Source organism: Trichosurus vulpecula, chromosome 2 (genome assembly GCF_011100635.1).
Source record: "Trichosurus vulpecula isolate mTriVul1 chromosome 2, mTriVul1.pri, whole genome shotgun sequence".
NCBI lineage: Eukaryota > Metazoa > Chordata > Mammalia > Diprotodontia > Phalangeridae > Trichosurus > Trichosurus vulpecula.
This window is the reverse complement of record NC_050574.1, coordinates 421,873,461-421,884,248: the sequence shown is the minus strand read 5'-3', so window position 1 is coordinate 421,884,248 and position 10,788 is coordinate 421,873,461.

The following is a 10,788-nucleotide window of genomic DNA, read 5'->3' as shown; positions in this document are numbered from 1 at the left end:
GAGTGAAAAATGAGAAAGTAAACTCCCCAAGGCTATGAAGCTAGGTACCCAAGAGAAGATATTCATTCCTACTCCTTATTCACCACATTTCTTTCCTTCACTTAAATCTGCTTGTTCAAGGCTTGGGCTTTTGCCAAGGAAAAACTTGAATTCAGCTGGGACAAGATCCTGACAATCTTCACAATGTCCCTTCCTCTCATTCTAGCCCTTCTCTTTGACTTTCTATTCACAGGAGACATAGATGAATCAGGAGTTGTAATGCTTGTTCCACCTTTGTCTTAAGCTGGTGTTGAGTACTAATTAAACAGAAATGGAGGCAAACTTTAAATAACAGAGATAGCTTTCGAACGGGAACTCACTCTCCCTGGCAGAGGGAGAAAAGATGAAGAAATAAGCATCACTATCATTTTTCTTGTCATCTACTGGTGCCCTCCCCTTGAAAAAAATGTAGCTCATATTTATTTGGTATATACAGGACTTGCATATACAAGTTTTAATGCTGTGAAACTGAACTAAGACTTTTGAGACACATCGTGTATACACACACATATATACACATATATGTATATATGTACATGCATATTGTAAGACAGATAACACTAACACACAGGCTGTGAGCACAGATTCACTTTTGATCTAGTCAGACAGGAAAGACAGATTTAAAGGGGTTAATAATCTTACTTTATTCTAGTCTAGTCCTCTTACAAGGTTGCTGATAATGAGCACAAACTCTTATAGTATTCCCTTATCACTCTTCTCACAAGGACTGGCAAGAAGAGGGGCAACTACCCTTCCTTCTCCATGGGATCAATTGAGACAGGCACAAATTGTACATCCCCTAAATCCCCTCAAGCCTCAATGGGAGCCAGTTGAAGTAAACACAGATTTCCCCCAAGCCTTGATGGGGGCCAGTCAAGGCACACACAGCATTCCAGCTTGTGCATTCAACGCTAAAGGGTTCCTCAATTCACTAACCAATGCCCACCTGCTTTATAGGGCAACAGACAAAGAAGGCATATTGCCAGCAATAGCCTCACAAGTTTATATCACCTCATCCCTATATTCACTGTGCAGTTGCAGTGGATGTTGACAATTTTAGCATGCTTGTTTATATTATTTATCATTATATAATGCTGTGCAAGCTTGGTGATATTTTCAAAAATGAGCCTGGGAAACTGATATTGTTATGGCCATGGATCCAGGTGTGGTGATAATGTGATTAAAGATCTTTCCAGCCCATTCAATAGGCCTCAGGTGGGGCCAGTTAAAGGAGGCCTGATTAGAGGCAGGCCTACAACTTTGTGATGTCAATCAGTGATTAAAGATCTTTCCCACACCCTTTTGCTAGGTAGATGCTAAGCCTCAGGCCCACACCCTTTTGCTGGTTGGGCATGAAGCCCTTAGGCCCTAAAAAAAGTATATACACCCAGAACGTAACCATTGAAAAATGAGAATTCAGAAGTCAGAAGTGAGAATTCAGAATCCAGCACAAGGAGGAGAAGTAAGAATTCTAAGATGACAGAGCTGCAGAAAGAGCAGAAAGAGTGTGGAGCAGAGAGTGGAAACCAGGGAGCTACAGAGACCAGAGAACTGAGGGAGGAGAGAACACAAGCAAACAGAAAGTGAGGATTCATGAGTGTTTATATCATAGGGAGGCCCCAGCAGGGAGGAAGGTTACAGGATTACTTGGTTCCTTGCTATAATACTGTGTTATAATTTCCTTGTTGCTACATTGAGGTTGGCTTACTGGTTTTGTAATATAATTACTGCTGTATTGAATTGGAGTTACTAGTCTTGGGGTTTGATCCTCTGCTGTGTAAATAAATGTTACACTTCCTCTGCCTTCTACCTAGAGAGTTTTTCATACTTTGCAATTCTGAACCATACAAGGCATGTTCATGGTCATCCTTGAAGTCATGAATCTTCTCTTATTGATACATTTGGTGACCAGGATGGAGTCACAGGGTACAAAATCTCTACTTAGGGGCAGAGAGATTTCAGAGGAAAAGATGAATATCCCAGGGTTGGAGGATTTATCTTATTCCTTCCAGCTAAAGGAGCTGGATTCTGTGAAGGCTGGGAACAAAAGCTACAGAGAGTAGATCCTAGGGATTTGGAAAAATGTTTGGGAGAGACTAAAATTAAGCCAGGGATAAAATTGTCCACATCACTCTCTAGGAGACCCTGGATGTTGTCATCAGCCTACCAGCTGATATATGAAAGAATGAACAGATTGTCAAGAGAAAGAAATGGGGATACTTCTATGCCACAGCAAGACAGGGAATCTCAGGTGGCAGGAGAACAGGTTATTGCTCAGGAATCTACTGCTTTGATAAGAATTTTGCCAATAGTGTGGCTAGGAGAAACAGGAAGCCAAAGAGGTCAAGAGGGCATTTCAACTCAGCCCAGGTCAAGTCTAACTGCTAGTTTTGTCCTTGCCATGGTGGCAGAGGAAGTGAGTCAGGAGAAAATGAAACAATGTTGGTTGCTGAGGCATGAAATGCTACTATGGTGCATGATGTTCCTGACACAGAGAATGAGAGATTGTTAGATTCTCAGACAGAAGTGTATCCTATATGGCAGGGGAGGAAAGAAACCCAAAATGGTAATTCAGTTATGAGGGAAGTTTTGGAAGATTTTTCACAGCAAGAAATCACAGACATTTTGAGTAGGTTCACCCAAAGAATGGGAGAATCATTAATATCTTGGATAGTAAGAATCACTGATTAAGGGGCCATGGGAGTATCTGTTGATAATGTGGATTGTATGAAATTCATAAGTATCAGCCAGAATCCTTTCACTCAGCAAGCTTTAAGGGATTATTGTCTGAAAGGAAATGGCAGCAGTCTGGTTAGTCTGTTAGCTTTAGCAGCTGAGAGATGCCATAGGATATCCTGTTGATTTTATGTGGCCCACTGGGGATAAACCTTGGTATTCACTTAGAGAATGTATGAGCAAGTTAAAGGAGGAGGTGAGGAAGACTGCTATTATGATAGGAAACATGGATACATACTATGACACTCCCTAGGGAGCCTCTCATAGAAATCTAATGGTTAAGACAACTCCTGCTCCTTATAGGCATTTGTAACAACAATATTACTAGCAGCTACCATGGCTGTGGAAGACCAGTAACGCCAGCACACAGAAGGGCTGCCAACAAAGGTTATTTGATTTGCTTTTCTAGGGAAAGCAACTTTAAGGGGTTAACAATCTCACTTTAATTAAACACACATATATCATTCACTTAGTTCAGGGGGAAAAGATCAGCTCCCTTAACTTTAGAGCAAATACAAACAGAAATTACAAACAGATCAACAGACAGATCTTGTCTGATCAAATCACATATAGTTACCAAAAAGAGAAGCAACAACATCTAGGTTTTCAAAGCTGGGGGCGGGGGGAGGCTGCTTCAATGGCTTGCCCAGAGTCTCATTGCCCACACTCTTTCACAGCATCGCCTCTTCCTCCTGCAGATCCAGGGGAGGATAGCTCCCTGATCTTGCTAGGGTCTGGATGCAGGCAGTTCTCTGCTCCTGCTGCATCTCTTATCTCATGGTGGGGAGTGGGGGGGCGGAGAAGGACTGCCTCTACACATGTCCAGGGCCCCCACCTCTCCAGCACACTCAGGGACCTCACCTTGCAGGGTGAGACTGCTCCAGCCAGGGCTCTCCCTGCTTCTGCCTGGGTCCAGACACAGCAGACTCCAGGGGCCTTTGCCCCCAGCTTCTGTCTCTGGCCTACATTGCCTCAACTCTGGAACAGCTCATCCTCCTCCAGTCTCATGCAGGGAGGGGCCACTTGGGCCTGGGCTCTGGGCACAACACAGTTCCAGGGCCTCCATTCCTCTCTCACAGACTGAGGAAGGGCTACTCTGACCTGTGCTCTCTAGCAGAGCTTCTCCCACACTGCTCTGGCTCTGGCCATGGTCTTGGTTCTGAGAAGTTCTAAAGAAACTTCTCTTCAGGCTCCTTTTTTATCTCTATAGGAGTGTTAACTCTTTCCTGTACTCCAGGCTTCTACTTTAGCATAGGGAAATTCAAAAGGAACTTTTGCTTCTACTCCCCAAAGGACTCTGCCTCTGAGGCAGTCTCTAACAATTCTGGGAGGTTAAAAAAGGACTTCTCCCTTTTCCTTTCACTACAACACATCCAAAGTTCTCCTCTAGCTCATCAGCTCCCTCTTGAGCTGAGGGAATAAGAAACATCTGAACCCTAAGAATTTGGGTCTTAGTCTCTAACATTTCTCAGGCTTTCTCGTATGCCCCTTTTCCCTCCTGTTCCTGGGATAAATCAATCCGAACCTCCCATAACTGGGCTTCTACTGACAACTTGTCAGTACTTTTTCTCACAATAGTTAACTTTTTTTTAAATATTTATTTTATTTTTAGTTTGCAACAGATGGTTCTACATAATTTTGAGTTCCAGATTTTCTCCCCTCCCTCCCCCCTCCCTCCACAAGATGGCATGGAATCTCATATAACTACCACGAATAACTTCGCATTGAATTAATTTATACACTAGTCAAGTTGCGGAGAAGAATTATGACCAATGGAATGAGTCATGAGAAAGAAGAAACAGAACCAAAACAAACAAACAAACAAAAAACCACAAAAACACAAACAAAAGAGAAGAGAAAAAGGCAAGCATGAAGTGTGCCTTAATCTGCATTCAAACTTCATAGTTCTTTCTCTGGATGTAGAAAGCATTCTCCATCGTGAGTCCTTTGGAGTTGTGCCTGCACCTTACATTCCTGAGAAGAGCGAAGTATGTCAGGGTTGGTCCTCACGGAGTCCATATATCTGTGGTTGTGTACAGTGTTCTCCTGGCTCTGCTCTGCTCACTCAGCATTACGTTGTGTAGGTTTTTCCAGGTTGTTATGAAGTCCGTATCATCCCCATTTCTTATGGCACAATAGTATTACATTACCTTCATATACCACAGCTTGTTCAGCCATTCCCCAATTGATGGGCATCCCTTTGATTTCCAATTCTTGGCTACCACAAAAAGAGTCGCTATAAATATCCTTGTACATATGGGTCCTTTTCCCGCTTGTGTGATTTCTTTGGGATACAACCCTAGAAGTGGCATTGCTGGGTCAAAGGGTATGAACATCCCTATGACCCTTTGGGCATAGTTCCAAATTACTCTCCAAAATGGCTGGATCATCTCACAACTCCACCAGCAATGCAACAATGTTCCAATTTTCCCACATCCTCTCCAGCATTTATCATTTTCCTGTTTTGTTATTTTAGCCAATCTGACAGGAGAGATGTGGTATCTAAGAGTTGTTTTGATTTGCATTTCTCTAATCAGCAGTGATTTAGAGCATTTTTTCATATGCCTATAGATAGCTTTAATTTCTTCCTCTGAAAACTGCCTGTTCGTATCCTTTGACCATTTCTCAATTGGGGAATGGCTTGTATTCCTATATATTTGGCTCAGTTCCCTGTATATTTTAGAAATGAGGCCTTTATCAGAGATACAAGTTGTAAAGATTTTCTCCCAATTTTCTGCTTCCCTCCTAATTTTTGTTGCATTGGCTTTTTTTGTACAAAAACATTTCAATTTAACATAATCAAAATTATCCATTTTGCATTTTGTAATGCTCTCTATCTCTTGTTGGTTCATGAATTCTTTTCTTTTCCATAAATCTGATAAGTAAACTATTCCTTGCTCTCCCAAATTACTTATAGTATCAGCCTTTACTCCTAAATCATGAACCCATTTTGACTTTATTTTGGTATATGGTGTAAGATATTGGTCTATGCCCAGTTTCTGCCCTACCATTTTCCAATTTTCCCAGCAGTTTTTGTGAAATAGTGAATTATTAGCCCAGAAGCTGGCCTCTCTGGGTTTATCAAAGAGTAGATTGCTATAGTTGTTGACTTCTCCATCTTGTATTCCTATCCTATTCCACTGATCCACACCTCTATTTCTTAGCCAGTACCAGGTAGTTTTGATGACTGCTGCTCTGTAGTACAGTTTAATATCTGGTATGGTGAGGCCACCTTCTCTAGCATTTCTTTTCATTAATACCCTAGATATTCTAGACCTCTTGTTTTTCCAGATGAATTTTGTTATAATTTTGTCCAGCTCAGTAAAATAATTTTTTGGTAGTTCGATTGGTATGGCACTGAATAGATAGATTAATTTGGGTAAAATTGACATTTTTATATTAGCTCAGCCTAACCATGAGCAACTGATATTTTCCCATTTATTCAGATGTGACTTTATTCGCATGAAAAGTGTTTCATAGTTATGTTCATATAGGCCCTGGGTTTGTCTTGGCAGATAAACTCCCAAATATTTTATAGTGTCTGCAAGAACTTTGAATGGAATTTCTCTTTCTATCTCTTGCTGTTGGGCTTTGTCAGTAATGTATAGGAATGCTGAGGATTTGTGTGGGTTTATTTTATATCCTGCAACTTTGCTAAAGTTGTTTGTTATTTCAAGTAGTGTTTTATTTGATTCTCTAGGATTCTCTAAATAAATCATCATATCATCTGCAAAAAGTGATAATTTAGTTTCTTCTTTTCCTATTCTAATTCCTTCAATTTCTTTTTCTTCTCTTATTGCTACAGCTAACATTTCTAGTACCAAATTGAATAGTAGGGGTGATAATGGACATCCTTGTTTCACCCCTGATCTTATTGGGAATGCACCTAGCTTATGCCCATTACAAATAATGCTTCTTGATGGTTTTAGGTAGATGCTATTTATAATTTTAAGGAAGGTTCCATTTATTCCTATGCTTTCTAGTGTTTTTAATAGGAATGGGTGTTGTATTTTGTCAAAGGCTTTTTCTGCATCTATTGAGATGATCATATGGTTTCTGCTAGTTTTGTTGTTGATATGGTCAATTATGCTAATAGTTTTCCTAATATTGAACCAGCCTTGCATTCCTAGAATAAATCCTACCTGGTCATAGTGTATTATTCTTGTGCTGAGTTGCTGCAATCTTTTTCTAATATTTTATTTAAAATTTTTGCTTCAATATTCATTAGGGAAATTGGTCTATAATTTTCTTTCTCTGTTTGGACTCTACTTGGTTTGGGTATTAGTACCATATTTGTGTCATAAAAAGAATTTGGTAGGACTCCTTCTTCACCTATTTTCCCAAATAGTCTACAAAGTATTGGAATTAGTTGTCCTTTAAATGTTTGATAGAATTCACATGTAAAACCATCTGGCCCTGGAGATTTTTTCCTAGGGAGTTCATTGATGGCTTGCTCAATTTCTTTTTCTGAGATGGGGTTATTTAGAAATTTTACTTCTTTTTCTGTTAACATGGGCAATTTATGTTTTTGTAGATATTCATCCATATCTCTAAGGTTGTCAAATTTATGGGCATACAATTGGGCAAAATAATTCCTAATTATTGTTTTGATTTCCTTTTCATTAGAGGTGAACTCACCCTTTTCATTTTTGATAGTGGTAATTTGATTTTCTTCTTTCTTTTTTTTTAATTAAATTGACCAAAGGTTTATCAATTTTATTGATTTTTTCATAAAACCAGCTCTTTGTTTTATTTATTAATTCAATAGTTTTCTTGGTTTCAATTTATTAATTTCTCCTTTGATTTTCAGTATTTCTAATTTGATATTTAATTGGGGATTTTCAATTTGTTCTTTGTCTAGCTTTTTCAGTTGCATGCCCAATTCATTGATCTCCTTTTTGTCTATTTTATTCATGTAAGCATTTAGGTATATAAAACTTCCCCTAAGAACTGCTTTTGCTGCATCCCATAAGTTTTGGTATGTTGTGTCATTATTGTCATTCTCTTGAATGAAGTTATTAATTGTTTCTCTGATTTGTTCTTTGGCCCACTCATTCTTTAGAATTAGATTATTTAGTTTCCAATTAGTTTTTAGCTTATTTTTCCATGGTTCTTTATTAAAAATAATTCCTATTACATCATGATCTGAAAAGGATGCTTCGACTACTTCTGCCTTTCTGCACTGGAATGTGAGGTTTTTATCCCCTAGTACATGGTCAATTTTTGAGTATGTGCCATGTACTGCTGAGAAGAAAGTATATTCCTTTTTATCCCTATTCAGTTTTCTCCAGAGGTCTATCATATGTGCCTTTTCTAAAATTCTGTTTACCTCCTTAACTTCTTTCTTATTTATTTTGAGGTTAGATTTATCCAGTTCAGAAAGGGGGAGGTTGAGGTCTCCCAATATTATAGTTTTGCTGTCTATTTCTTCCTGTAACTCCCTTAACCTCTCCTCTAAGAATTTGTATGCCTTACCACTTGGTGCATATATGTTAAACAATGATATTGCTTCATTGTTTATGGTGCCTTTTAGCAGGATATAATGTCCTTCCTTATCTCTTTTAATTAAATCTATCTTTACTTTTGCTTTGTCTGAGATTAGGATTGCTGCACCTGCTTTTTTTACTTTAGCTGAGGCGCAATATATTTTACTCCAGCCTTTTACCTTTACGCTGTGTGTATCCCCCTGTTTCAAATGCATTTCTTGTAAACAGCATATTGTAGGATTGTGGTTTTTAATCCATTCTGCTATCTGCTTCGGTTTTATGAGAGAGCTCATCCCCTTCATGTTCAGAGTTATGATTTCTATCTGTGTCTTTTTCTCCATCTTATTTCCCCCAGTTTATGCTCTTATTTCTCCCTTTCCCCTTCTCCTCCTCAACAAAGTTTTGCTTTTGACTGCTGCCTTCCTCAGTTTACTCTCCCTCTTTATTCCCCTCCCTTATCTTACTGTTTCCCAATTGCTACTTCTCCCCTCCCTTCTGACCACCCCCCTGCCTTTGTTTTTCCCCCTTCCATTCCTACTTCCCGTAGGTCAACTTAGATTTCTAAACTTATCAGGGTATGTTATTCCCTTCTTGAACCAGAGCAGATGACAGTGATGCTCAAATACTGCTCTTCTCCCTCCCTCCTTTCTCTCTACTATAATATGTTTTTGTGCCTCTTCATTTGGTGTAATTTACCCTTTTCTACTACCTCCTTACCTCTTCTCTCATAGCCCCCCCTTTACATCTCTTACTTATGTTTTTTATCTTTACATCAGTTAATTTATACAGGCATTCACAATCTATGTGTATCCCTTTCAATTGTCATATAGCTGTACCATTCTCAAGACTGGCATATATATGTATATATATAAAACATACATATGATGATATACTCCCACATAAAGATGCAGGCAACCTGCCCTTATTGGTTAATAAGGTTTGTGGGGGTTTTCCCCCTGGTTACCTTTTTATGTATCTCTTGAGTTTTGTATTTGGAGATCAAATTTTCCATTGAGTTCTGGCCTTTTCATCAGGAAGGTCTGGAATTCCCTTATTTCATTGAATGTCCATCTCCTTGCCTGAAAAATTATGCTTAGTTTTGCTGGGTAGTTGATCCTTGGTTGTAGTCCCAGCTCTTTTGCCCTTTGGAATATTATATTCCAATTTCTCCTGTCTTTTAATGTGGAAGCTGAGAGATCCTGCGTGATCCTTACTGTAGTTCCACAATATTTGAATTGCTTCTTTTTGGCTGCTTGCAGTATTTTCTCCTTTAGTTTAGAGTTCTGAAATTTGGCTGTAATATTTCTTGGTGTTTTCAGTTTGGGATCTCTTTCAGGGGGTGATCGGTGAATTCTTTCAATGACTATTTTGCCCTCTGGTTCTAGGACCTCTGGGCAGTTGTCTTTGATAATTTCTTCGAAGATACTGTCAAGGCTCTTTTTTTCCTCGTGGATTTCCGGTAGACCAATAACTCTTAAATTGTTTCTCCTGGATCTGCTTCCCAGGTCGGTTGTTTTCCCAATCAGATATTTCACATTTTTTTCTATTTTTTCATTCTTTATATTTTGTTTTACTACTTCTTGGTGCCTCATAGATTCATTAGCTTCCACTTGCTCAACTCTAATTTTTAATGAGTTAGTGTTTTCATTTTGCTTTTGAGTCTCCTTTTCCAATTGGTTGATTTTGACTCTCAGGGGGTCATTTTCTCTCTTTAGATTCTGAATCTCCGTAGCCATTTCGCCAATCTTTTTTTTCCATATTTTCTTTTAGCTCCCTAATTTGGTTTTTAAAATCCTCCTTTAGCTCTTCCAGCAGTGCTTTTTGGGCTGGAGACCAGTTCACATTACCTTTTGAGGTATCTGATGTATCTACAGTGTCATTGCTTTCCGCTTCCATATTGGTATTTTGATCCTGCCTGTCTCCATAAAAAGAATCTATTGTCCTCGGTTTTTTTGTTGTGTTCTTCTTCATGTTTGTTGGTTTGCCTTTTCCTGGCTTTACAACAAATTTCTGCCTTTGGGTCTCAGGGCTCTCTGTCCCAGCTTTCTTATTCTGGGGATTGTGAGTGTAGAATTACAGCCTTCAGTTTCCTGAGGTGTGGGGGAGGGGTCTGGCTCCCTGTCGTCTCACTCCCTATGGGTGCTCTCCAGCACTGTTGCTCTTCAGCAATGGTCTCAGCTGTTTGTTATTTGAGCTGATGTCTGGCATCTCCCCTGGGGGAGCAAGATTATGTCTGGGCTCCTGGTGTTGACCCCTGCCGACTTTGCCCCTCTGGGACTAATGAACTTCTACTATTTGACCACTGAAGCCCCACTTCTTTCTCCTCTGTTCCAGCTTTCTTTTTTTTTCCCCGAGGAATTCTCTGGGTGAGGGGGGAGAGATTAGAGCTGTTAACTGGCCTTTACGTCTCCTGGAAGCTGAGTGTCATTCCTTCGGGCTGCAAGCCTCAGGAGTAGGTGTTTTCCTGGCTGGTGACGTTGCTCTGCCTCTCCTCACTTCCACAGACTGCCGTCCTGTGTTGGGAGGC